This window comes from Ranitomeya imitator, chromosome 10, assembly GCF_032444005.1.
Source record: "Ranitomeya imitator isolate aRanImi1 chromosome 10, aRanImi1.pri, whole genome shotgun sequence".
Classification (NCBI taxonomy): Eukaryota; Metazoa; Chordata; class Amphibia; order Anura; family Dendrobatidae; genus Ranitomeya; species Ranitomeya imitator.
This window is the reverse complement of record NC_091291.1, coordinates 107,599,439-107,627,196: the sequence shown is the minus strand read 5'-3', so window position 1 is coordinate 107,627,196 and position 27,758 is coordinate 107,599,439. Positions and strand designations below refer to the sequence as shown.

Sequence of the window (27,758 nt, the reverse complement as noted above, 5' to 3'; positions counted from 1 at the left end):
CAGTGGGCGGGGTCTGAAGTTGTGGCAGTGCTGCGCATTCGCCTTCTTACTTGTGGGCAGCGGGCGGTGCTGGTGGTGACGCTGATTGCTGGGGCAGGCCAGGTATTAGCTCTGTCTAATGTTATCCCTTCCCCAGTACTGTATTGACCACTTATTCCCCAAGAACATTTATTTTATAGGGTTTTTTCTGGTTTCAGAAAACTGATTTTTCTCAGTTATAGTTTCTTTTAAAATAATTAAAAAAAATAATAAAACCTTCTTTCCTGCCCTCCCTGGGTCCAGCACTCCTGGCTTCTTCTGCAGCCAGTGACTGAGCTCAGTGTCACTACCTGAGCTGACCACACAAGACGCTGCACTTAATGATTGGCTGCAGCGCCGCCGCCTTGACCTCAGACAATAGTCGTGAACCTGAGCAGCAGCAGAGAGTCGAGGCTGGACCCGGGAGGGGTGAGTAAAGCACATGTGCCCGCTTGCTTCAACATCTGCACACGGAGTGACTGCTGACTTGTACTCTTAAGACCGAACAACCCCTTTAATAATCGCTAACGTTCCATAAATTCATGGCCAGTCCACAAAAAAAGTGGTGGTGTCTTTAAAAAAAAAAAAAACCCCACACCATCCTTGTTTTTTTTTTTTTTTCCCCCCAGTTTGTACTACACATAGCAAAGGCAGATCGTCGCAGCGCCAACACAGCCAGAAAAGGCAAGCGCCTCAGGAGAAGCATAGTGGCAGCCGGTGGGTGAGGCTGCGATCACATGTCCAGCAATCATCTGTTAGAACAGATCCAGCAGCAATATCCTGGCTGGAAAGTTCTGGAGATACTTTTTTTTTTTTTTTTTTATCTATCTTAAAAAAAACTTTTCTTTCTTATTTTTTTACCAGTGAAGCCTATAGAAAACAGCTCTATTAATTAGTCATCTGTGGTTTATATATATATAAATATAATATATAATAAATAATATATTTATATTTATTTACTGGATCAGTTTCAAATGGAAGAAAACAGAAGGCTAATTAACTGATCCGTTTTCCATAAACGTCAATGTTAAAAAAAAAAAAATATATATATAAATATATATAATATTTTTTTTCGTGTCAGCACTACTTCCTTGTCATTGGATTGATTATGGGTTTGTTCTAAATTATTTTAAAAAGTTGGTGCCTGGCGTAAGAGAATGATCAGTCCTGATCGCCATGTTGGACCTAGCAGCCGGCTAACTTTACAGCTACTGAGGTGTCGGGTTTGGAGCTTTCCCTAGATCAGAGGTATAAAACCATGTGTAAAGCCCCTTATATTGGTGTCCGGGGGCCAGACCGTTGCTGGATCGCCCCCCGTTGTGTTCATTGTCTGGACACCTGCACATTAGTGATCAATGAACATGTTATCTGAGCATGCTCGTTAATGGAGTATTTCCAGCGTGCTAAATAAAAAATGCTCTGGTCACCGTGGCTGTTGGATAGCCGCAACACATGCAGGGATTGCCTAACAGACAGGTGTTCTGACTGTCGAACAGCCGCGAGACATGGAGCCACAAACATATTTTTTGAGCACCCCGGAAATACTCAATTAGGACAGGAGCATGCTGAGATAACACCTTTTCCGAGCACGATCGGTGTAAGCTGCAACAGAAATGTAGTCGAGCCCCTGCCTGCCATGGGAAAATAAAGTAGGACATTTGGGAGGGGAAAAGGACGACGGGTAACACCAGCCATTTACCAGAACTCAGGCATATAACAATTAAGCAGTCCGCAAAGTACAACTACAACTCCCAGCGTGCCCTGACTGTGCATGCTGCGAGTTTAGCTTCGTGACAACTGTAATAAATGACTGTAGTATTTCTACTGACACTGACTCGTACTACAGAACCCAAAAATGTGTAATCGACTTCTAAGACTCCCAATGCCAGCATGTGGGGCAGAGATCGGCTCTTGGGACCCTCAATCCCATGCGATGACACGTTTAGTTCCCCAGTCCAATTCCCCTAATAGGGGTCATCGTGCTCTATGGGAACATGAGTCCGTTATAAGAGAATATTGTGTGAGCATCCTGTGCCCAAACTGGCAATGGGGGGGGAGGGTAAAAATTTGGCAATTGCCCCCATGCAACGGCACTAATATAATTACATCTTGGCGCATATGACAGATGCAGGGCATATCTGGAGAGTTTTACAGCTTAGGCTGTCTGTTGTTAACTTCCATTTTTATACTATAATTGAGCAAAAAAAAAAAAGGTTTAGCAATAGAAACGACTCATTTGATTGGATTTTTAGGCACCCTAATAAAAGGCATCTGGTTGCGTCCACTCTGGATGACAAAAAAAAGCGTGGTCTACACAACTTTATTTGTTCTACAAAAAAAATAATGATTGGATCTTTTTTTTTAACATTAAAGTCTACGGGAAACAAGTCTTAAGGAATGGTCATCTGTTGTCATCCGTTCAACAGATCTGTTTTTTAAGCTCTGCGTATGTCCAGAACAAAATCATATAGAAACTGAAGCGTTTTACGAACCATGTATAACAATCTTTATTAGAATAAAAACATATTAGTAAAAGGTATTACCCACAGGTGGAATGAGCCAAACAAAAAATCTTAATGGCACCACTCCTGAGCAACTGGTAAAGCCCATTGAATCATAATACGATACAACTGCACAGGACGGGGTCCCTGCTAGAGTAAACACTACACCTCACAGGGTGTCTTTTAAGCCAGAAAGAATCTAATCATCTGCAGGAAAACACACACAACAGTCTTTAGGCATAGTATCAATAGGTAGCAAGGACTTAAGGTACCGTCACACTAAGCGACGCTACAGCGATACCGACAACGATCCGGATCGCTGCAGCGTCGCTGTTTGGTCGCTGGAGAGCTGTCACACAGACAGCTCTCCAGCGACCAACGATGCCGGTAACCAGGGTACAAGGAGGAGTGCAGAGAAGCAGAGCGCCGGGGACAGACAGCGGTATGTAAGTATGTAGTGGTTGTTTTTTTTACTTTAACGATGGTAACCAGGGTAAACATCGGGTTATTAAGCGCGGCCCTGCGCTTAGTAACCCGATGTTTACCCTGGTTACCAGCGAAGACATCGCTGAATCGGCGTCACACATGCCGATTCAGCGATGTCAGCGGGAGATCCAGCGACGAAACAAAGCTCTGGACTTTCTTCCCCGACCAACGACATCACAGCAGGGGCCTGATCGCTGCTGCCTGTCACACTGGACGATATCGCTAGCCAGGACGCTGCAACGTCACGGATCGCTAGCGATATCGTCTAGTGTGACGGTACCTTTACCGAAGCTCAAGAGATGGTGCCACAGCCCCTACGCGCGTTTCGGCGCTGTGCCTTCGTCAGGGGGAGTCCAGAACACTAGAGGAGATCAGAGATCCCTCTATTGCGTATGTCCAGAACACTAGAGGAGGTCAGAGATCCCTCTATTGCGTATGTCCAGAACACTAGAGGAGGTCAGAGATCCCTCTATTGCGTATGTCCAGAACACTAGAGGAGGTCAGAAATCCCTCTATTGTGTATATCCAGAACACTAGAGGAGGTCAGAGATCCCTCTATTGCGTATATCCAGAACACTAGAGGAGGTCGGAGATCCCTCTATTGCGTATATCCAGAACACTAGAGGAGGTCGGAGATCCCTCTATTACGTATATCCAGAACACTAGAGGAGGTCAGAGATCCCTCTATTGCGTATGTCCAGAACACTAGAGGAGGTCAGAGATCCCTCTATTGCGTATATCCAGAACACTAGAGGAGGTCAGAAATCCCTCTATTGTGTATATCCAGAACACTAGAGGAGGTCAGAGATCCCTCTATTGTGTATATCCAGAACACTAGAGGAGGTCAGAGATCCCTCTATTGTGTATATCCAGAACACTAGAGGAGGTCAGAGATCCCTCTATTGTGTATATCCAGAACACTAGAGGAGGTCAGAGATCCCTCTATTGCGTATGTCCAGAACACTAGAGGAGGTCAGATATCCCTCTATTGCAAATGTCCAGAACACTAGAGGAGGTCAGAGATCCCTCTATTGCGTTTATCCAGAACACTAGAGGAGGTCAGAGATCCCTCTATTGCGTTTATCCAGAACACTAGAGGCGGTCAGAGATCCCTCCATTGCGTATATCCAGAACACTAGAGGAGGTCAGAGATCCCTCTATTGCGTATGCCCAGAACACTAGGGGAGGTCAGAGATCCCTCTATTGCGTATGTCCAGAACACTAGAGGAGGTCAGAGATCCCTTTATTGCCTAGGACCAGAACATTAGAGGAGGTCAGAGATCCCTCTATTGCGTAGTCCCAGAACACTAGAGGAGATCAGAGATCCCTCTATTGCGTAGGCCCAGAACACTAGAGGAGATCAGAGATCCCTCTATTGCATTGGACCAGAACACTAGAGGAGGTCTGAGTTCACTCTATTGCGTATGTCCAGAACACTAGAGGAGGTCAGAAATCCCTCTATTGTGTATATCCAGAACACTAGAGGAGGTTAGAAATCCCTCTATTACGTGGGACCAGAACACTAGAGGAGATCAGAGATCCCTCTATTGCGAAGGCCCAGAACTGTAGAGGAGATCAGAGATCCTTCAATTGCGTAGGCCCAGAACACTAGAGAAGGTCAGTGATCCCTCTATTGCGCATGTCCAGAACACTTGAGGAGGTCAGAGATCCCTCTATTATGTAGGACCAGAACACTAGAGGAAGTCAGAGATCCCTCTATTGCGTATGTCCAGAACACTAGAGGAGGTCAGAGATCCCTCTATTGCGTATATCCAGAACACTAGAGGAGGTCAGAGATCCCTCTATTGCGTATATCCAGAACACTAGAGGAGGTCAGAGATCCCTCTATTGTGTATATCCAGAACACTAGAGGAGGTCAGTGATCCCTCTATTGTGTATATCCAGAACACTAGAGGAGGTCAGAGATCCCTCTATTGCGTATATCCAGAACACTAGAGGAGGTCAGAGATCCCTCTATTGTGTATATCCCGAACACTACAGGCGGTCAGAGATCCCTCTATTGTGTATATCCAGAACACTAGAGGAGGTCAGAGATCCCTCTATTGTGTATATCCAGAACACTAGAGGAGGTCAGAGATCCCTCTATTGTGTATATCCAGAACACTAGAGGCGGTCAGAGATCCTCTATTGCATATATCCAGAACACTAGAGGAGGTCAGAGATCCCTCTATTGTGTATATCCAGAACACTAGAGGAGGTCAGAGATCCCTCTATTGCGTATATGCAGAACACTAGAGGAGGTCAGAGATCCCTCTATTGTGTATATCCAGAACACTAGAGGCGGTCAGAGATCCCTCTATTGCGTATGTCCAGAACACTAGAGGAGGTCAGAGATCACTCTATTGCAAATGTCCAGAACACTAGAGGAGGTCAGAGATCCCTCTATTGCGTTTATCCAGAACACTAGAGGCGGTCAGAGATCCCTCTTTTGCGTATATCCAGAACACTAGGGGAGGTCAGAGATCCCTCTATTGCGTATGTCCAGAACATTAGAGGAGGTCAGAGATGACTTTATTGCGTAGGCCCAGAACACTAGAGGAGGTCAGAGATCCCTCTATTGCCTAGGACCAGAACATTAGAGGAGGTCAGAGATCCCTCTATTGCGAAGACCCAGAACTCTAGAGGAGATCAGAGATCCTTCAATTGCGTAGGCCCAGAACACTAGAGGAGTTCAGTGATCCCTCTATTGTGTAGGCCCAGAGCACTAGAGGAGGTCAGTGATCCCTCTAGTGCGCATGTCCAGAACACTAGAGGAGGTCAGAGATCCCTCTATTGCGTAGGCCCAGAACACTAGAGGAGATCAGAGATCCCTCTATTGCGTAGGCCCAGAACACTAGAGGAGATCAGAGATCCCTCTATTGCATTGGACCAGAGCACTAGAGGAGGTCAGAGATCCCTCTATTGTGTATATCCAGAACACTAGATGAGTGTCAGAGATGACTTTATTGCGTAGGACCAGAACTGTAGAGGAGATCAGAGATCCTTCAATTGCGTAGGCCCAGAACACTAGAGAAGGTCAGTGATCCCTCTATTGCGCATGTCCAGAACACTTGAGGAGGTCAGAGATCCCTCTATTATGTAGGACCAGAACACTAGAGGAGGTCAGAGATCCCTCTATTGCGTATATCCAGAACACTAGAGGAGGTCAGAGATCCCTCTATTGCGTATGTCCAGAACACTAGAGGAGGTCAGAGATCCCTGTATTGCAAATGTCCAGAACACTAGAGGAGGTCAGAGATCCCTCTATTGCAAATGTCCAGAACACTAGAGGAGGTCAGAGATCCCTCTATTGCGTATATCCAGAACACTAGAGGCGGTCAGAGATCCCTCTATTGCGTATGTCCAGAACACTAGAGGAGGTCAGAGATCCCTCTATTGCAAATGTCCAGAACACTAGAGGAGGTCAGAGATCCCTCTATTGCGTTTATCCAGAACACTAGAGGCGGTCAGAGATCCCTCTATTGCGTATATCCAGAACACTAGGGGAGATCAGAGATCCCTCTATTGCATATGTCCAGAACACTAGAGGATGTCAGAGATCCCTCTATTGCGTATGTCCAGAACACTAGAGGAGGTCAGAGATCCCTCTATTACGTAGGCCCAGAACACTAGAGGAGGTCAGAGATCCCTCTGTTGCGTATGTCCAGAACACTAGAGGAGGTCAGAGATCCCTCTATTGCGTATGTCCAGAACACTAGAGGAGGTCAGAAATCCCTCTATTACGTAGGACCAGAACACTAGACGAGGTCAGAGATCCCTCTATTGCGTATGTCGAGAACACTAGAGGAGGTCAGAGATCCCTCTATTACGTAGGCCCAGAACACTAGAGGAGGTCAGAAATCCCTCTATTACGTAGGACCAGAACACTAGACGAGGTCAGAGATCCCTCTATTGCGTATGTCCAGAACACTAGAGGAGGTCAGAGATCCCTCTATTACGTAAGCCCAGAACACTAGAGGAGGTCAGAGATCCTTCAATTGCGTAGGCCCAGAACACTAGAGGAGGTCAGAGATTTCTCTATTGCGTATGTCCAGAACACTAGAGGAGGTCAGAAATCCCTCTATTACGTAGGCCCAGAACACTAGAGGAGGTCAGAGATCCCTCTATTACGTAGGCCCAGAACACTAGAGGAGGTCAGAAATCCCTCTATTACGTAGGACCAGAACACTAGAAGAGGTCAGAGATCCCTCTATTGCGTATGTCCAGAACACTAGATGAGTGTCAGAGATGACTTTATTGCGTAGGCCCAGAACACTAGAGGAGATCAGAGATCCCTCTATTACGTAGGCCCAGAACACTAGAGGAGGTCAGAGATCCCTCTATTACGTAGGCCCAGAACACTAGAGGAGATCAGAGATCCCTCTATTACGTAGGCCCAGAACACTAGAGGAGGTCAGAGATCCCTCTATTACGTAGGCCCAGAACACTAGAGGAGGTCAGAAATCCCTCTATTACGTAGGCCCAGAACACTAGAGGAGGTCAGAGATCCCTCTATTGCGTACGTTCAGAACACTAGAGGAGGTCAGAGATCCCTCTACTGCGTATGTCCAGAACATTAGAGGAGGTCAGAAATCCCTCTACTGCGTAGGCCCAGAATACTAGAGGAGTTCAGAGATCACTAAATTGTATATGTCTAGAACACTAGAGAAATCAGAAATCCTTTTAGGAAAAACGTATCCGATCAAAAGTTTGTTTTAAAACAGATCTGTTTGACTGACCCATTTAAAGGGAACCTGTCACCTGAATTTGGCGGGACTGGTTTTGGGTCATATGGGCGGAGTTTTCAGGTGTTTGATTCACCCTTTCCTTACCTGCTGGCTGCATGCAGGCTGCAATATTGGATTGAAGTTCATTCTCTGTCCTCCATAGTACACGACTGCACAAGGCAAGATTGCTTTGCGCAGGCGTGTACTATGGAGGACAGAGAATGAACTTCAATCCAATATTGCAGCCAGCATGCAGCCAGCGGGTAAGGAAAGGGTGAATCAAACACCTGAAAACTCCGCCCATATGACCCAAAACCAGTCCCGCCAAATTCAGGTGACAGAGTCCCTTTAAGTTTTTTTTTTCTGCTAGATTTTCTAGAAAATGATCCCAAACGGACGTGTGAACAGATGTCAGATGACGTCAGTATGAGGCCGGCGTCACACACAGCGTAAAACAATACGGTCCGTATATTACGGCCGTAATACGCTGAAAAGTCCCGAAAATAGTGGTCCGTAGCTCCTCCGTAGGCAGGGTGTGTCAGCGTTTTTGCGCATGGCATCCTCCGTATGTAATCCGTATGGCATCCGTACTGTGTGGTTTTCTCGCAGGCTTGCAAAACCAGCATACCGCTATAGAAGTGATCCATGTGTCCCAAAAAGAAAAAAAAAATATATATATAGTCAGTAGACACATATATGTATATATATTAATATTTTTTCCAGCGCTATACAGCTTGAAAGCCAGTAATTCAATTACCGGCTTTTTCTTTCTCCTTCCTAAAACCCGACATGATTTGAGACATGGTTTACATACAGTAAACCATGTCTTCTCTCCATTTTTTTTGCAGATTCCACACTACTAATGTCAGTAGTGTGTATCTGCAAAATTTGGCCGTTCTAGCTCTTAAAATAAAGGGTTAAATGGCGGAAAAAATTGGCGTGGGCTCCCGCGCAATTTTCTCCGCCAGAGTAGTAAAGCCAGTGACTGAGGGCAGATATTAATAGCCTGGAGAGGGTCCATGGTTATTGGCCCCCCCCTGGCTAAAAATATCTGCCCCCAGCCACCCCAGAAAAGGCACATCTGGAAGATGCGCCTATTCTGGCACTTGGCCACTCTCTTCCCATTCCCGTGTAGTGGTGGGATATGGGGTAATGAAGGGTTAATGCCACCTTGCTATTGTAAGGTGACATTAAGCCTAATTAATAATGGAGAGGCGTCAATTATGACACCTATCCATTATTAATCCAATTGTAGTAAAGGGTTAAATAAAACACAAACACATTATTTAATGAAATAAAAACAATGGTTGTTGGAGTATTTTATTCTACGCCTAATCCAGTCACTGAAGACCCTCGTTCTGTAAGTAAAAAAACATAATAAACCAACAATATCCTTACTCTCCGCAGATCTGTAAAGTCCAACGATGTAAATCCTTCTGAAGGGGTTAAAACATTTTGCAGCAAGGAGTTCTGCTAATGCAACGCTACTCCTCGCTGCAAAACCCCGGGGAATGAGGCTAAATATAGATCAATGATCTATATTTAGCTTCATTTGCGGTGAGGCGCCCTCTGCTGGCTGTTCATAGATCGTGGGAACTTACCTAGAAAGCTCCCAGGCTTTCTAGGAAAGTTCCCACGATCTATGAACAGCCAGCAGAGGGCGCCTCACCGCAAATGAAGCTAAATATCGATCATTGATCTATATTTAGCCTCATTCCCCGGGGTTTTGCAGCAAGGAGCAGCCTGCATTGGCGGAACTCCTTGCTGCAAAATGTTTTAACCCCTTCAGAAGGATTTACATCGTTGGACGTTACAGATCTGCGGAGGGTAAGGATATTGTTGGTTTATATGTTTTTTTACTTACAGAACGAGGGTCTTCAGTGACTGGATTGGGCGTAGAATAAAATACTCCAACAACCATTGTTTTTATTTCATTAAAATAATTTTAAATAATGTGTTTGTGTTTTATTTAACCCTTTACTACAATTGGATTAATAATGGATAGGTGTCATAATTGACGCCTCTCCATTATTAACCCCTCTGTGACCTTAGACGTACTATCCCGTCGAGGTGCCCTGGGCTTAGCTGACCCTGGACGGGATAGTACGTCATAGCCGATCGGCCGCGCTCACGGGGGGAGCGCGGCCGATCGCGGCCGGGTGTCAGCTGCTTATCGCAGCTGACATCCGGCACTATGTGCCAGGAGCGGTCACGGACCGCCCCCGGCACATTAACCCCTGGCACACCGCGATCAAAGATGATCGCGATGTGCCGGCGGTGCAGGGAAGCACCGCGCAGGGAGGGGGCTCCCTGCGGGCTTCCCTGAGCCCCCCGCAGCAACGCGATGTGATCGCGTTGCTGCGAGGGTCTCCTCACCTCCCTCCCTGCTCGAGCCCCGGATCCAAGATGGCCGCGGATCCGGGTCCTGCAGGGAGGGAGGTGGCTTCACAGAGCCTGCTCAGAGCAGGCACTGTGAAGGCTGCAGCGCTGCATGTCAGATCAGTGATCTGACAGAGTGCTGTGCAAACTGTCAGATCACTGATCTGTGATGTCCCCCCCTGGGACAAAGTAAAAAAGTTAAAAAAAAATTTTCCAAATGTGTAAAAAAAATAAAAAAAAATATTCCAAAATGATGAAAAAAAAAAAAAATATATTATTCCCATAAATACATTTCTTCATCTAAATAAAAAAAAAAAACCAATAAAAGTACACATATTTAGTATCGCCGCGTCCGTAACGACCCGACCTATAAAACTGTCCCACTAGTTAACCCCTTCAGTAAACACCGTAAGAAAAAAAAAAAAAAAACGAGGCAAAAAACAACGCTTTATTATCATACCGCCGAACAAAAAGTGGAATAACACGCGATCAAAAGGACAGATATAAATAACCATGGTACCGCTGAAAGCGTCATATTGTCCCGCAAAAAAAGAGCCGCCATACAGCATCATCAGCAAAAAAATAAAAAAGTTATAGTCCTGAGAATAAAGCGATGCAAAAATAATTATTTTTTCTGTAAAATAGTTTTTATCGTATAAAAGCACCAAACCATAAAAAAATGATATAAATGAGGTATCGCTGTAATCGTACTGACCCGAAGAATAAAACTGATTTATCAATTTTACCAAACGCGGAACGGTATAAACGCCTCCCCCAATAGAAATTCATGAATAGCTGGCTTTTGGTCATTCTTCCTCACAAAAATCGGAATAAAAAGCGATAAAAAAAGTCACGTGCCCAAAAATGTTTTCAATAAAAACGTCAACTCGTCCCGCAAAAAAAAAGACCTCACATGACTCTGTGGACCAAAATATGGAAAAATTATAGCTCTCAAAATGTGGTATTGCAAAAAATATTTTTTGCAATAAAAAGGGTCTTTCAGTGTGTGACGGCTGCCAATCATAAAAATCCGCTAAAAAACTCGCTATAAAAGTAAATCAAACCCCCCTTCATCACCCCCTTAGTTAGGGAAAAATAAAAAAAAATGTATTTATTTCCATTTTCCCATTAGGGCTAGGGTTAGGGCTAGGATTAGGGTTAGGGTTAGGGCTAGGGTTAGGGCTAGGGTTAGGGCTAGGGTTAGGGCTAGGGCTAGGGTTAGGGTTAGGGTTAGGGCTAGGGTTAGGGCTAGGGTTAGGGTTAGGGCTAGGGTTAGGGCTAGGGCTAGGGTTAGGGCTAGGGTTAGGGCTAGGGTTAGGGTTGGGGCTACAGTTAGGGTTGGGGCTAAAGTTAGGGTTAGGGTTTAGATTACATTTACAGTTGGGAATAGGGTTGGGATTAGGGTTAGGGGTGTGTCAGGGTTAGAGGTGTGGTTAGGGTTACCGTTGGAATTAGGGTTAGGGGTGTGTTTAGATTAGGGTTTCAGCTATAATTGGGGGGTTTCCACTGTTTCGGCACATCAGGGGCTCTCCAAACACGACATGGCGTCCGATCTCAATTCCAGCCAATTCTGCGTTGAAAAAGTAAAACAGTGCTCCTTCCCTTCCGAGCTCTCCTGTGTGCCCAAACAGGGGTTTACCCCAACATATGGGGTATCAGCGTACTCAGGACAAATTGGACAACAACTTTTGTGGACCAATTTCTCCTGTTACCCTTGGGAAAATACAAAACTGGGGGCTAAAAAATAATTTTTGTGGGAAAACAAAAAGATATTTTATTTTCACGGCTCTGCGTTATAAACTGTAGTGAAACACTTGGGGGTTCAAAGTTCTCACAACACATCTAGATAAGTTCATTGAGGGGTCTAGTTTCCAATATGGGGTCACTTGTGGGGGGTTTCTACTGTTTAGGTACATTAGGGGCTCTGCAAACGCAATGTGACGCCTGCAGACCATTCCATCTAAGTCTGCATTCCAAATGGCGCTCCTTCCCTTCCGAACCCTCCCATGCGCCCAAACGGTGGTTCCCCCCCACATATCGGGTATCAGCGTACTCAGGACAAATTGGACAACAACATTTAGGGTCCAATTTCTCCTGCTAACCTTGGAAAAATACAAAACTGGGGGCTAAAATATAATTTTTGTGGAAAAAAAAATATTTTTTATTTGCATGGCTCTGCGTTATAAACTGTAGTGAAATACTTGGGGGTTCAAAGCTCTCACAACACATCAAGATGAGTTCCTTAGGGGGTCTACTTTCCAAAATGGTGTCACTTGTGGGGGGTTTCTACTGTTTAGGTACATTAGGGGCTCTGCAAACGCAATGTGACGCCTGCAGACCATTCCATCTAAGTCTGCATTCCAAATGGCGCTCCTTCCCTTCCGAGCCCTCCCATGCGCCCAAACGGTGGTTCCCCCCCACATATGGGGTGTCAGCGTACTCAGGACAAATTGGACAACAACTTTTGGGGTCCAATTTCTCCTGTTACCCTAGGGAAAATACAAAACTGGGGGCTAAAAAATAATTTTTGTGGGAAAAAAATTTTGTTTTATTTTTATGGCTCTGCATTATAAACTTCTGTGAAGCCCTTGGTGGGTCAAAGTGCTCACCACACATCCAGATAAGTTACTTAGGGGGTCTACTTTCCAAAATGGTGTCACTTGTGGGGGGTTTCAATGTTTAGGCACATCAGTGGCTCTCCAAACGCAACATGGCGTCCCATCTCAATTCCTGTCAATTTTGCATTGAAAAGTCAAACGGCGCTCCTTCCCTTCCGAGCTCTCCCATGCGCCCAAACAGTGGTTTACTGCCACATATGGGGTATCAGCGTACTCGGGACAAATTGGACAACAACTTTTGAGGTCCAATTTCTTCTCTTACCCTTGGAAAAATAAAAAATTGGGGGCAAAAATATAATTTTTGTGAAAAAATATGATTTTTTATTTTTACGGTTCTGCATTATAAACTTCTGTGAAGCACTTGGTGGGTCAAAGTGCTCACCACACCTCTAGATAAGTTCCTTAGGGGGTCTACTTTCCAAAATGGTGTCACTTGTGGGGGGTTTCAATGTTTAGGCACATCAGTGGCTCTCCAAACGCAACATGGCGTCCCATCTCAATTTCTGTCAATTTTGCATTGAAAAGTCAAACTGCGCTCCTTCCCTTCCGAGCTCTCCCATGCGCCCAAACAGTGGTTTACTGCCACATATGGGGTATCAGCGTACTCAGGACAAATTGGACAACAACTTTTTGGGTCCAATTTCTCCTGTTACCCTTGGTAAAATAAAACAAATTGGAGCTGAAGTAAATTTTTTGTGTAAAAAAGTTAAATGTTCATTTTTATTTAAACATTCCAAAAATTCCTATTAAACACCTGAAGGGTTAATAAACTTCTTGAATGTGGTTTTGAGCACCTTGAGGGGTGCAGTTTTTAGAATGGTGTCACACTTGGGCATTTTCTATCATATAGACCCCTCAAAATGACTTCAAATGAGACGTGGTCCCTAAAAAAAAATGGTGTTGTAAAAATGAGAAATTGCTGGTCAACTTTTAACCCTTATAACTCCCTAACAAAAAAAAAATTGGTTCCAAAATTATGCTGATGTAAAGGAGACATGTGGGAAATGTTACTTATTAAGTATTTTGTGTGACATATCTCTGTGATTTAATTGCATAAAAATTCAAAGTTTGAAAATTGCGAAATTTTCAAAATTTTCGCCAAATTTCCGTTTTTTTCACAAATAAACGCAGGTACTATCAAAGAAATTTTACCACTATCATGAAGTACAATATGTCACGAGAAAACAATGTCAGAATCACCAGGATCCGTTGAAGCGTTTCGGAGTTATAACCTCATAAAGGGACAGTGGTCAGAATTGTAAAAATTGGCCTGGTCATTAACGTGCAAACCACCCTTGGGGGTAAAGGGGTTAATTAGGCTTAATGTCACCTTATAATAACAAGGTGGCATTAACCCTTCATTACCCCATATCCCACCGCTACACGGGAATGGGAAGAGAGTGGCCAAGTGCCAGAATAGGCGCATCTTCCAGATGTGCCTGTTCTGGGGTGGCTGGGGGCAGATATTTTTAGCCAGGGGGGGCCAATAACCGTGGACCCTCTCCAGGCTATTAATATCTGCCCTCAGTCACTGGCTTTACTACTCTGGCGGAGAAAATTGCGCGGGAGCCCACGCCAATTTTTTCCACCATTTAACCCTTTATTTTAAGAGCTAGAACGGCCAAATTTTGCAGATACACACTACTGACATTAGTAGTGTGGAATCTGCAAAAAAAAAAGGAGAAAAGACATGGTTTACTGTATGTAAACCATGTCTCAAATCATGTCGGGTTTTAGGAAGGAGAAAGAAAAAGCCGGTAATTGAATTACCGGCTTTTTGCTATATCGCGGCTGTATGAAGTTAGAATATATATACATATATGTGTCTCACTGACATATATATATATTCTATGTGTACATATTTATTCTACCTATTCTAATGTAAGCTGTCAGTGTGATTTTACTGTACACCGCACTGAATTGCCGGCTTTTCTCTCTAACACCGCTGCGTATTCCTCGCAAGTCACACTGCTGGTCCGTGTGTAATCCGTATTTTTGGGGCTTCCATAGACTTTCATTGGCGTTTTATTTGCGCAATACGGTGACAAACGCAGCATGCTGCGATTTTCTACGGCCGTAGAAAGCCGTATAATACTGATCAGTTTAATACGGCAGATAGGAGCAGGGGCATAGAGAATAATTGTGCCGTATTTTTTGCGAGTTTTACGGACGTAGTTTCTGCGCTCTTACGTCCGTAAAACTCGCAAGTGTGACGCCGGCCTAAGTGCAAGTATATATGTTAATGTACTGTAGCTATGTCATTCAATGAGGAAAATGGAGTATATATTGTTCTGCAGGTGACTTTATTTATTCCTATACGTAAAAACACAAACTGGCTACATTTCATTTCTCGTTCAAATAGTTTAATAATTTTTGCTTCTTTATTTTTGCAATACGTGGGCACTAATATTTACATAATTTAAATATATATATAATTTTTTTAAAATTTTGCTAGGAACACAAACATGAACTTTAAATTGAGTTCGATATTCCATAATAATTATTCTTACACTTTTTTTTTTTTTCTTAGGGTTTTTTCCTAATTTTTATATTTATTTTTTTCGTATATTTCACACATTGTGGCTCCTAAGAGATCATGAAAAAGACTTTGCGGGCGGCATTTCAACATTTATTTATTTTCTCAATGTCTGATTTCCTCTGTAACTGAGGCTGGCAAATTAGCCCCAGTTACAGGTAAAATTTGGCCTCTTGGCTGTACCGTAGAGCTGATCTGAATCTGTTAGGACCCAGCAGCTCCTGCTCCCTGTCGGCGATTACATGATCGCTGGGATCGGAGAGGAAAGCACTGTCAGTGACTTGGTGCCGGGCACCACGGGACTCCTGCAGAGTTCATGTCTGGGCAGTATGAGCTACTCAAGCTACATGTCCATGAGCGGCACGATATTAATCAGGAGATTTCGGTTATGGCCAATCAGTGGAGTCTGCACATGACCCAGAAATAACAAATTATAGGCCATGATTGATCATAGTATTGTGGGAAAGTCCAGATCGCACAACAAGGAAACCTTTCTGGTTGTGAAACGCTTTTCTCATAACTATAATATATTAGTTTACTGAACTCTATTGTCATCGGGACTTTTCTTGGGCGTTAGATTTTTATGGATCTTTCCTAGAGTAATATTACAAGTATTAAATGTCAGACACAGATTGTCTTTCTTTTTTCACTTAGGTTTTTTTTTTAGATAAATAATGCAAATGTTGTAGCTGATTATATTTTCTTCTTAAAGGGGACTTCCGCTGGAATTTTTAGATGTAAACTGAGTACCTCGTCTATTTGCTGCTGCTCGACTGATTCTGGAACAGTTTTTCTTTTTCTTCTTTGCCTCTCCGTTCCAAAGTAATATCCTCCCGGAAATAATGATGCAAACTTTCCTTTCATCCAACTGGGCGTGTACCACAGAACATCTCTTTGGGCGTGGCCAGGTTTTGATTGGCCAATGTCACAGGAAAAAAAGTAAATGCTCACAGAGAAGTTCTGTGGTATACGCCCAGTTGTTCGAAGGGGGGTGAAACAATGTGGAACAAAGGAGCACAGAAGAAAAAAAATAACTTCCAGAATCAGTGGAACAGTGACAGTTGGAGAAGGCGCTCAGTTTAACCCCTTAGTGACAGAGCCAATTTGGTACTTAATGACCAGGCCAATTTTTGCAATTCTGACCACTGTCACTTTATGAGGTTATAACTCTGGAACGCTTCAACGGATCCCGCTGATTCTGAGATTGTTTTTTCGTGACATATTGTACTTCATGTTAGTGGTAACATTTCTTCGATATTACTTGCGATTATTTATGAAAAAAACGGAAATATGGCGAAAATTTTTAAAATTTTGCAATTTTCAAACTTTGTATTTTTATGCCCTTAAATCAGAGAGATATGTCATGAAAAATAGTTAATAAATAACATTTCCCACATGTCTACTTTACATCAGCACAATTTTGGAAACAAAATTTTTTTTTGTTAGGGAGTTATAAGGGTTAAAAGTTGACCAGCAATTTCTCATTTTTACAACACCATTTTTTTTAGGGACCACATCACATTTGAAGTCATTTTGAGGGGTCTATATGATAGAAAATAATGAAGTGTGACACCATTCTAAAAACTACACCCCTCAAGGTTCTCAAAACCACATTCAAGAAGTTTATTAACCCTTTACGTGCTTCACAGGAACTGAAACAATGTGGAAGGAAAAAATGAACATTTAACTTTTTTTTGCAAACATCTTAATTCAGAACCATTTTTTTTATTTTCACAAGTGTAGAAACAGAAATGTAACCATAAATTTTGTTATGCAATTTCTCCTGAATACACCAATACCCCATATGTGGGGGTAAACCACTGTTAGGGCGCACCGCAGAACTTAGAAGTGAAGGAGCGCCGTTTGACTTTTTCAATGCAGAATTGGCTGGAATTGAGATCGGACACCATGTCACATTTAGAGAGCCCCTGATGTGCCTAAACAGTGGAAACTCCCCACAAGTGACACCATTTTGGAAACTAGACCCCTTAAGGAACTTATCTAGATGTGTGGTGAGCACTTTGAACCCCCAAGTGCTTCACAGACGTTTATAACGTAGAGCCGTGAAAATAAAAAATCGCTTTTGTTTACACAAAAATGATCTTTACGCCCACAAATTCTTATTTTCACAAGGGTAACAGGAGAAATTAGACCACAAAAGTTGTTGTGCGATTTCTCCTGAATACGTCGATACCCCATATGTGAGGGTAAACCACTGTTTGGGCGCACCGCAGAGCTTGGAAGTGAGGGAGCGCCGTTTTACTTTTTCAATGTTGAATTGGCTGGAATTGAGATTGGACGCCATGTCGCGTTTGGAGAGCCCCTGATGTGCCTAAACAGTGGAAACCCCCCACAAGTGACACCATTTTTGAAACTAGACCCCTTAAGGAACTTATCTAGATGTGTGGCGCGCACTTTGAACCCCCATGTGCTTCACAGAAGTTTATAACGTAGAGCCGTGAAAAAAAAAAATCGCATTTTTTCTACAAAAATGATCTTTTTGCCCACAAATTTTTATTTTCACAAGGGTAACAGGAGAAATTAGACCACAAAAGTTGTTGTGCAATTTCTCCTGAGTACGCTGATACCCAATATGTGGGGGTAAACAACTGTTAGGGCGCACCGCAGAGCTTGGAAGAGAAGGAGTGCCGTTTTACTTTTTCAATGTAGAATTGGCTGGAATTGAGATCGGACGCCATGTCGCGTTTGGTGAGCCCCTGATGTGCCTAAACAGTAGAAATCCCCCACAAGTGACCCCATTTTGGAAACTAGACCCCCCATGGAACTTATCTAGATGTGTGGCGAGAACCTTGAATGCCCAAGTGCTTCACAGAAGTTTATAATGCAGAGCCGTGAAAATAAAAAATATTTTTTTTTCCACAAAAAAGATATTGTAGCCCCCAAGTTTTTATTTTCACAAGGGTAACAGGAGAAATTGGACTGCAATAGTTGTTGTCCAATTTATCCCGAGTACGCTGATGCGCCATATGTGGGGGTAAACCACTGTTTGGGCGCACGGCAGAGCTCGGAAGGAAGGAGCGCCGTTTTGGAATGCAGACTTTGATAGAATGGTCTGCGGGTATTATGTTGCATTTGCAGAGCCCCTGATGTACCTAACCAGTAGAAACCCTCCACAAGTGACCCCATTTTGGAAACTAGACCCCCCAAGGAACTTATCTAGATGTGTGGTGAGAACTTTGAATGCCCAAGTGCTTCACAGAAGTTTAGAATGCAGAGTCGTGAAAATAAAAAATATTTTTTTTTTCACAAAAAAGATTTTGTAGCCCCCAAGTTTTTATTTTCACAAGGGTAACAAGAGAAATTGGACCCCAGAAGTTGTTGTCCAATTTATCCCGAGTACGCTGATGCCCCATATGTGGGGGTAACCCACTGTTTGGGCGCACGGCAGAGCTCAGAAGGGAGGGAGCACCATTTGACTTTTTGAGCGCAAAATTGGCTGTCGTGTTTGGAGACCCCCTGATGTACCTAAACAGTGGAAACCCCCCAATTCTAGCTCCAACCCTAACCCCAACACACCCCTAACCCTAATCCCAACCTCATCCATAATCCTAATCACTAACCCTAACCATAATCACAACCCTTACCCCAAAACAACCCTAATGTCAACCCTAACCATAACCCTAATCAAAACCCTAAATCCAACACACCCCTAATCCTAATCTCAACCCTAACCTCAAACCTAACCCTAATCCCAATACACCCCTAATCACAACCCTAACCTTAACCCTAATCCCAAACCTAACCCTAATCCCAAGCGTAACCCTAATGCCAACCCTAACCCGAATACCAACCCTAATCCAAACCCTAACCCTAATCCCAGCTCTAACCCTAACTTTAGCCCCAACCCTAACCCTAGCCCTAGGGCTACTTTCACACTTGCGTCGTTTGGCATTCCGTCGCAATCCGTCGTTTTGGACAAGAAACGGATCCTGCAAATGTGCCCGCAGGATGCGTTTTTTGCCCATAGACTTGTATTGCCGACGGATCGTGACGGATGGCCACACGTCGCGTCCGTCGTGCACTGGATCAGTTGTGTTTTGGCGGAGCGTCGGCACAAAAAAACGTTCAATGAAACGTTTTTTTGTACGTCGCATCCGCCATTTCTGACCGCGCATGCGTGGCCGTAACTCCGCCCCCTCCTCCCCAGGACATAGATTGGGCAGCGGATGTGTTGAAAAACTACAGCTGCTGCCCACGTTGTGCACAATTTTCACAACGTGCGTCGGTATGTCGGGCCGACGCATTGCGACGGCCCCGTACCGACGTAAGTGTGAAAGAAGCCTAACCCTAAGTTTATCCCCAACCCTAACCCTAAATTTAGCCCTAACCCTAGCCCTACCCCTAGCCCTACCCCTAGCCCTACCCCTAGCCCTACCCCTAACCCTACCCCTAACCCTACCCCTAACCCTACCCCTAACCCTACCCCTAGCCCTAACCCTACCCCTAATTTTAGCCCCAACTGCTGTTCTCCTGCCGGCCGGCAGATGGAGACAGATGGCGGGCGCACTGGGCATGCGTCCGCCATGTTCTGCTGCCGGCGGCCAGGAGGAGCAGCAAGAGGATCCAGGGACCTAGGTGAGTATGCTAGGGTCCCCGAATCCCCCTATTTCTCTGTCCTCTGATGTGCGATCACATCAGAGGACAGAGAATTACACTTTACTTTTTTTTTTTTTTTTTTTTTTGCGGTCGCCGGTAAACAGTTAATTACCGGCGATCGCAAAACAGGGGTCGGTAATACCGACCCCGATCATGCTCTTTGGGGTCTCGGCTACCCCCGGCAGCCGAGACCCCAAAGATTCTCCCGGTGCCGGCCGGCGGGCGCACTGCGCATGCGCCCGCCATTTTGAAGATGGCGGCGCCCACCGGGAGACACGAGGAGCATCGGGGGAGCTAGGTGAGTATTGGGGGGCCACCTGGGACCCCTTTTCTCTGTCCTCCGATGTGCGATCACATCGGAGGACAGAGAAATTAAAAAGAGATCGCTTTTTTTTTTTTTTTTGCGATCGCCGGTAAACGGTTAATTACCGGCGATCGCAAATGCGGGGTGGGTTAAAAAACCCCCGAATCATGTTCTCTGGGGTCTCGGCTACCCTCGGCAGCCGAGACCCCGGAGAAAATCGGCCTGTGGGGGGCGCTATGGACTTTTTCCACAGCGCCGTTAATTAACGGCGCTGTGGTTTAAGTACCCTTAGCGGCCGCCGTTAAAAGGCATATCGGCGGTCGCTAAGGGGTTAAATGAAAAAAAAAAACAACAAAAGGATCTCTTTAAGTACCTTTTTGAGGCCAGCCATGTTGGGAGTACAGCCTACCATTTTTTGTCTGTATAGACAGTGCTGCAGGGTGTGTGTGAAGCAGAATATTAATATTTTATCATCAGTGATGCATTCCCTTAAAGTATTTGTGCGTGTATATTATTATTATTATTATTATTATTATTAATAATGACCTTCAGCTTGATCTTGAGCCATGGTGACTTGATGGATGAACGATCTGTAGGAAGATCGATCTTGTGCAAGCCTAGATAGGTCGACCAGGGTCATTTCCATTATCTTGATTGTATCAAGCCAACGGGTTGTTGGTCTTCCTCTTCGAGGGGTATAGTTGAAGAGGTTTTCCCACAATAGGCATTTATCCTCTAGACTGTGGATAGGTTATAAATATCTGATTAGTGGGGTTCCACCATCGGGACCCCAATGATCACTAGAGCAAGGGTCCTTAGCACCTTATTCCATTTACTGTATGACCACAGTCAGTCAAGGCTTGAAAGGAACAAAAGTTGAGCTTGTGGTAAAGTAGACAGTGTTCACTGTAGTAGCACCTGCATTTTAAACCCCCCCGACTAGTGTGCAGCGAGGAGGACCGGGAGGCTCAAGACCCTCATCTGGTGATTATGGGGGTCCCAGCAGTGGGGTCAAGAGCAATCATTTATCACCCTTCCTGTGGATGGCGTTAAATGACTATTGTGGGAAAACACTTTTGATGGTAATCTCTTTGCAGATGGAGTTTTCCACCTATTGAGACATATGGGCAGAGGTCCTATTACCCAAGCTCTAGAGCTAACGCAAATCGTGGTTCCCCAGTGTCCCATTAATTTGGATGGCGCATTGTAATACTACATTTCTACTGCACTGAGAAAGGGATTGACCAGAGTCGAGGAAAATGACTCACTGCCAGTGTTCCCGATGTCCACGACCGGCTTTCAGCTTCTTGGTCTAAGCCATAGCCTACGTCATCACACAGAGATCCAGGAAGTGGTAAGAAAATGAAATGTCAAGTATATTGAGCTTTATTTATGTAAAACCGGGAAGCCCTTTAAATTCTAGGAACAAGGAATAACTTAAGGATGTATAAGCACATTCATCATCCGGGTTTGTTCCCCACAAGGCTTCTTGCATCTCTAAGTAAACAGAAAATTCCCCGGCACATCAATGTTTATTCGTTTTTATTCATCATCCACTTTGTGTAAATGTGGCTCTCCGGCTCGCGTCCCACCGTATCCTGGTGGCCACCTTTAACTGTATGCGTCAGTCTTACTGGAAAGTATAGCCAGGTCACCCTAGGAACTGGCAGACAGGAAGGAATGTTCTGAGCAGTCTGTGGTCACGGAAGGTTCTTCTACTCATACACGTGGGAGGAATCGGGACTGCAGACTGTCAGGGTTTCCTCAGCTTTTAAAGAGGAACAGCTCAATGGTGAGTGGCTCATATCAATCGCTTGATCATACTTTCTAAAGGTCCGTGTACATGAAGCATTAAACAACCACCAACCAGCTATTTGTTTGCCGATTGGCGGTGGTTTCATAGCTTGGTCGAACGGGCAGGCTGCTTTTAACTGTGATAGGTCATTCAGTCAGCTATTATTCTCGGCAGCACAAATCCTGTTTACACAGAACAAAGTGCTGCCAAGAATGATGATCTTTTGGACAGCTCAAAAGATCATTTCACCCAACAACCGCCGGTCTTGCAGTGTATGCAAGAGTGCGAGAAGAGGACATGATGTGTTACGCAGGCACCGCCATCCACATCACACTGTCTAACCCTCATCTATATGCCAGCGCACGCTCATGTCATTCTGCCCTGTTTGGAGAATTGGAAACCTCTCGGCAACATGCATGCTCCGGCCTTGTGCATGATAGATGACATAACGTTAGCTATTTACATCAGGTAACGTAAGCGGGCTGGATTTTGAAAGATCGGCGCCATCTGGCAGTCGGACTGGGCTACCAAGGGCCACTGGTAACATTGACTACTCTTCATATGCAGGATTGGGCTCCCTATAAGGGCCCACCAAGGAATTCACCTGTTCCCCCGATGGGCCAGTCCGAGTCTATCTGGCAGCAATTTCCATATTACAGGTATTTTTAGGCACTCTGGACTGAGGTGGTGGTGTAAAACATATTTTAGAAATCGTAATACTTCAGCTGGAGCCATTTTTAATAGGGAGCCGAAATCAGAAGGTCTCTTTAAGTTAATTGGGATGCACACTTTGATATATGACTGGCTTTGGGTACAAGAAACTTTATCCTGCTCCTTTAGAAGTTTGAAGAATGGAGAATAAAAATCTAATTTAGTTAAATTATAGCCTAATGTTCAGTAGAGCCGCACAAATATGTCCTCTTTATTCTTTGCCAAATTTCTGGATCGGGGCGCACAATGACTTCAGTCACCTGAAACAGCCTCCGGGAATAAGACTTAGGAAGGAGGGGAAACTCCGCCGTACAATAGGGCTGTAAGTAATATAAGCCCCGTATCTGGAAATGGCTCGTATCATCCTGTTCCCTTTTACAATCTTTTACCAGTATAATGATATTCTAGCATCCATCATTCTTCATTGAGTTTCCCAAAGGAAGATATAAAATATGGCTTTTCCGTAGACCACTCAATGAAGTATGATGGATGCTCTAATATCATTGGACTGGTAAAAGATAACAAAAGGTAAAATGCTAAACTACTACTAGGCCTCATTTATCCAAACTGTCTAGTAGGAAAACATTGATATGTTGCCAATAGCAACCAATCAGAGCTCAGCTTTAATTGTATAACCTTCTCTGGGAAAATGTAAGCTGCATTCTGATTGGTTGCTATGGGTAACAAGGACATTTTTACTGTTAGGCAGTATGGATAAATTAGGCCTCAGTGTGGAGGCTAAAGGCAGACTATAAATTCATACAAATGATAAACGTATATTAAAAATTTATGTAAAGCCGAACTGATTGAACAATTATTGATGAAAATACCCAGATTAAAGGAGAATGCTACCATGAAACTAGGATATAAGTAATAAATATCAAGATTCAGCAATCACAGATGTCTAAGATACTTAGCCCTAGCGTAATGCAAACCACCATACTAATACTAGCTAGGATGGAAAAGGGGAAAGAAATCAAAAATAAAGGAAAGAGGAACAAATGTTTGGTGTAGGATAAAGAGGTGCGGGGTAAGTCACCCCCCTGGGGCACAAGCTCTCCCAAAATGCATCCAAGAAAGGTTTACACATCTTAAGAGGTTAGGAAATTGCGCCAAATGGTGGAAGGGGAGAGGCTAATATCAGCTGATAACACTTCCATTCTTATAAGATACCCCCAACTCCTCCAGCCATTCCAGGATAGTTGGAGGTCCAGTCTCACACCAATGGCGAGGCACGACTGCCATTAAAAAGTTATGAAGTATAAAGTTATTTCAGGCACATTACAGATTGCAATATCACTTTAAGGGGTTGTCCAGGCTTGGGCTTCAAGTCTGCAGTCACTCTACATGACTGCAGACTAGTGAATCCTTATTGCGGGCTGTCGAGAATCTCTGGGCGGGCACTTGACAGGTATGGGATTTAAAAACATTCGGTCACATGCAGACTAGACATGCGCAGCTTGGCTCAATGGAAGTGAACTGAGCTAGGCCGGACACGTCTAGTCGGAATGTGGCCAGAAGTCACACGACCGCCCGCTCCCGACACCAGAGAATACTGACGGCACACACTGAGTGCTATGAGAATTCACAAGTCTGCAGTTAGCCATAAACATTATTTAGCCGTCTCCAAACTACCCCTCCCCTAAAGACAGAATCATTCCTTTTTTTATGGAAGAGTTGCTGCCAGAATCATCTGAATTAACATTTCAATGGGCAAATCTTTCTTTCCCTGAAGTCATTGGATGATTTGTTGACCTTTCCAAAATGTGAAGGTTTAGATCACTTTTATCAAATCTTTTATTCATCTTTTATCAAACCATTTTATTAAGTGCATCTTTTTGTGTTTCCTATGCACCCTGAAATAAAGGCACAAATGCAAAAAGCCTTCTGGACCTCATGCAATAAGAAACATTGTAGGAAGATTGTGTTTCTATAAAGGGGTGAGCCAGTGACTTAATTGTCCTCCTTGTACATCAGTGAAATTTAAGGATTTCATTTTTGTTAACAAAGAATCCATGAGCCCACTATGTCTGATTGGGTGTTTGCAATTTGTAACTCTGTTATCTGTCTTTTTCCGAGCTCCTTTCAGCTGTTTTATGACCGCAACAAAGTTGAATGTACAGGGAAACAAAAGGACCGTAAAAGCCAAACGGTACAACATTTTTTTTTTTTTATTGAGCCCAATTGCAAATATTATTTTTTTTTATTTACACGGATTTAAGTTTAAAATAAAAAAAATGTCCCCAAAGGTAGAGAGCCCTTTTTGGCACCTTAGTAATAGTTTTGTGGCCTAATTTGGTAAGATATCTAATAGGCATGTTATCAGATTTAATATGTGCACTTGCGTCAATTTTCATGAGTAGAACAATTATCTGGAAATATTTGGATTGCTGAAGCGGAAGTGTGAAGATAAATAGCCTATTCAGCTGTAACGGGAAGTATTAACGTGATTCAGTGTTATTATTTTGGCTTTTAGCTAGAATAAATCTTTTTTTAGCACTTGTAATACCCTTTGATACCACTATGTTGTAAGATCTTCAAGAGACATGCAAGGTAGTCTAAGTAGGGTTTCCTTTTTTAAGTGCAGAACTCTAGAAAAGCTAGAACCCCATAAATAATAATAACAAGGAGTCCTGTGGCTCAGACCCCCAATGATCAGCTCTAATCTGTGGAAGGACCCAGTTGTAAGGATAAGAGGATATAGCTATTTGGATGACATTAAGCTTATAAGATCGACGTGTTAACCGGTGGTCTCGGCTAAAGTATTGATGGTGGATTGTCTGATCAATGGACATCTGACGATCCCTAGAATAAAGTGGCAGCGCTAATGGAAACACATGGTACCATTTATTTATTCATCTGACTGCTCCAGATTTTATATGGTCGTCCAGTGACTAAGGCGAAACAACAGTGCTGCCGCTGGAGAAAGTCTACCGGGGCAACACAATGCTTTCCTAGTGATACAATCATCAATGGCAAGACCTCTGGACATTCATTGCATATCCTAGCTTCAAAAAAATATATATTTTTTTTTTCTTTTTTAATTTGGGTAAATTTTTCTTAAAGAGAACCTGTCCGCCAATTCATGTTGTCCAAACCTCGGGCAGCATTAATCAGTGAAGACTGCAGCCAGGTATGAGGAGCGTACCAAAGAAAATATAGTTTTAAGACCCAGCCAGGGACCATAGCAAGAGGCAAGACGAGCCCCTGCCAGATTCGCCCCGCACTCCTCCAGTTGATTGACAGGTCTCTACCATGTGCGTTCAGAGAGCGACACCCGTCAATCATTAGGAAAAGAAGTCAGAGGGCAGCACCAGACAAGTCAATTCTCTCCTTCTAATCCCCAGATCTTCAAACTATATATATTTTTGAAAGCACCAGAACATTTCAGAGAAAAACAAACCTGGTTTTAATCATGCAGCCAGGTTTTGAGGGGTTCCCTTTAACTGTACCTAGTATATCACCATCTAAAAGAAGTGGTCTTTACAAGAGAAGGCATCGGAGGGCAGCATAGATTAGGGACAAAGATTTTAGCACTAAGTCATTAAGTATTGTGATCTCTGGAGTCCTCATGAATTGCTAGCAAGCCCCACCCTCCCAGTGGTGATTGACAGGTTTCTCCCTACTACTGTTCATAGGGAGCACACTCATGAATACTGAGGAATCCTGAGCTCATAGTCCTCGACTCACACTGCAATTGTAATTTTATCAAAACGACACAATTAAGTGACACATCACTGAAATCCGAGTGTTTGTCACTACTTTATGCAAATGCATTTAATGTGGGAAAGATTCCCTTTAACTTGATTGCTCACTGATTGTGTTCCAGTTTATAATTCTTGGGTAATCCTGGAAATTAATGTCATTGTCAAAGAATAAAAAAAATGTTTTGAGATAAGTTGTTGATGAACTTTACCTTCCTTTTGCTTTATAGGGATTATTTTGGAAGGAAATAAATGTGCCCAGAGGAAACCCCCATGATGACATGAGGAGAGCTTACCTACATGTGTAAGAGACGATGATGAGGATATGAGCTTTCACAATTAAAAAACACATTGCTTTGGTAAGGGTAGGTACAGAACATGAAAATTGGTGGTGTTGCTTTCAACAAATTATCACAAAGTCATGTTTTTTTGTGTACTGAAATGTAAAGGGAAATGTTGGTAAAATTATCCAAAAAGGAGGCATTCAAAGACCCCAATAATTTTTCTCTCTTCCCTCAGGTTAAATAATTGGTCAGTGACCAATAACGGGTCCACAACACAAGACGCGGGTGACTGCACAAGATGAGTGTTGGTGTCACTGATGTGACCGGTATATAGACGACGTTCCTACTTTAAGCGATGACGCAGTCAGTCCCAGGAGATAGGCTATAATATTGGAAGGAAGGGTATATAGGATATATGGTTTATATGGGGGGTTTACAGAAAAAATAAATCCATTTTCTATTAGAATCTTTTCATTTTAATCATCAATGAACATGTTCCCCTGTAAGGACCATTTGCAAGAGTCTGGAACTGGCTTAATTTTTTACTTGTAAAAGTTGAACAATGACTTTTTTTTTTTAAGAATCTCAATGATTTTTAAAGGATGTAAAAAAATCTACGTATCTGCAGCTCCCACCTAGATCTAAGGCAGTTTGTTCCATAATCTATAGTGATGTCACTATTCCACAAACCACCGGACCACTGCGACCAGTCACCTTCTGCTGATGGAATGGTGACGTCAAAGCTTCCTATCTCTGCGCAGACCACAGAGCGAACTGCGCGGGATCCAGTTGGGTGTCGGTAGGAGAGTATGGCTGATTTTGTTTTTAACCCCTTAACCCCCAAGGGTGGTTTGCACGTTAATGACCAGGCCAATTTTATCAATTCTGACCACTATCCCTTTATGAGGTTATAACTCTGGAACGCTTCAACGGATCCTAATGATTCTGACATTGTTTTCTCATGACATATTGTACTTCTTGATAGTGGTAAAATTTCTTTGATATTACTTGCGTTTATTTGTGAAAAAAACGGAAATTTGGCGAAAATTTTGAAAATTTCGCAATTTTACAACTTTGA

The 27,758-nt window shown here is 43.6% G+C and overlaps 1 long non-coding RNA gene across 1 annotated transcript; it reads left to right on the top strand.

The window, feature by feature from the left end:
* Positions 1–52: 52 nt before the first annotated feature.
* LOC138651183 (uncharacterized) lies at positions 53–27,663 on the top strand. The gene is made up of 4 exons (XR_011315449.1): positions 53–102; positions 21,284–21,540; positions 26,627–26,755; positions 26,916–27,663. It is a non-coding gene; the product is annotated as an uncharacterized lncRNA (long non-coding RNA).
* The last annotated feature ends 95 nt before the right edge of the window (positions 27,664–27,758 follow it).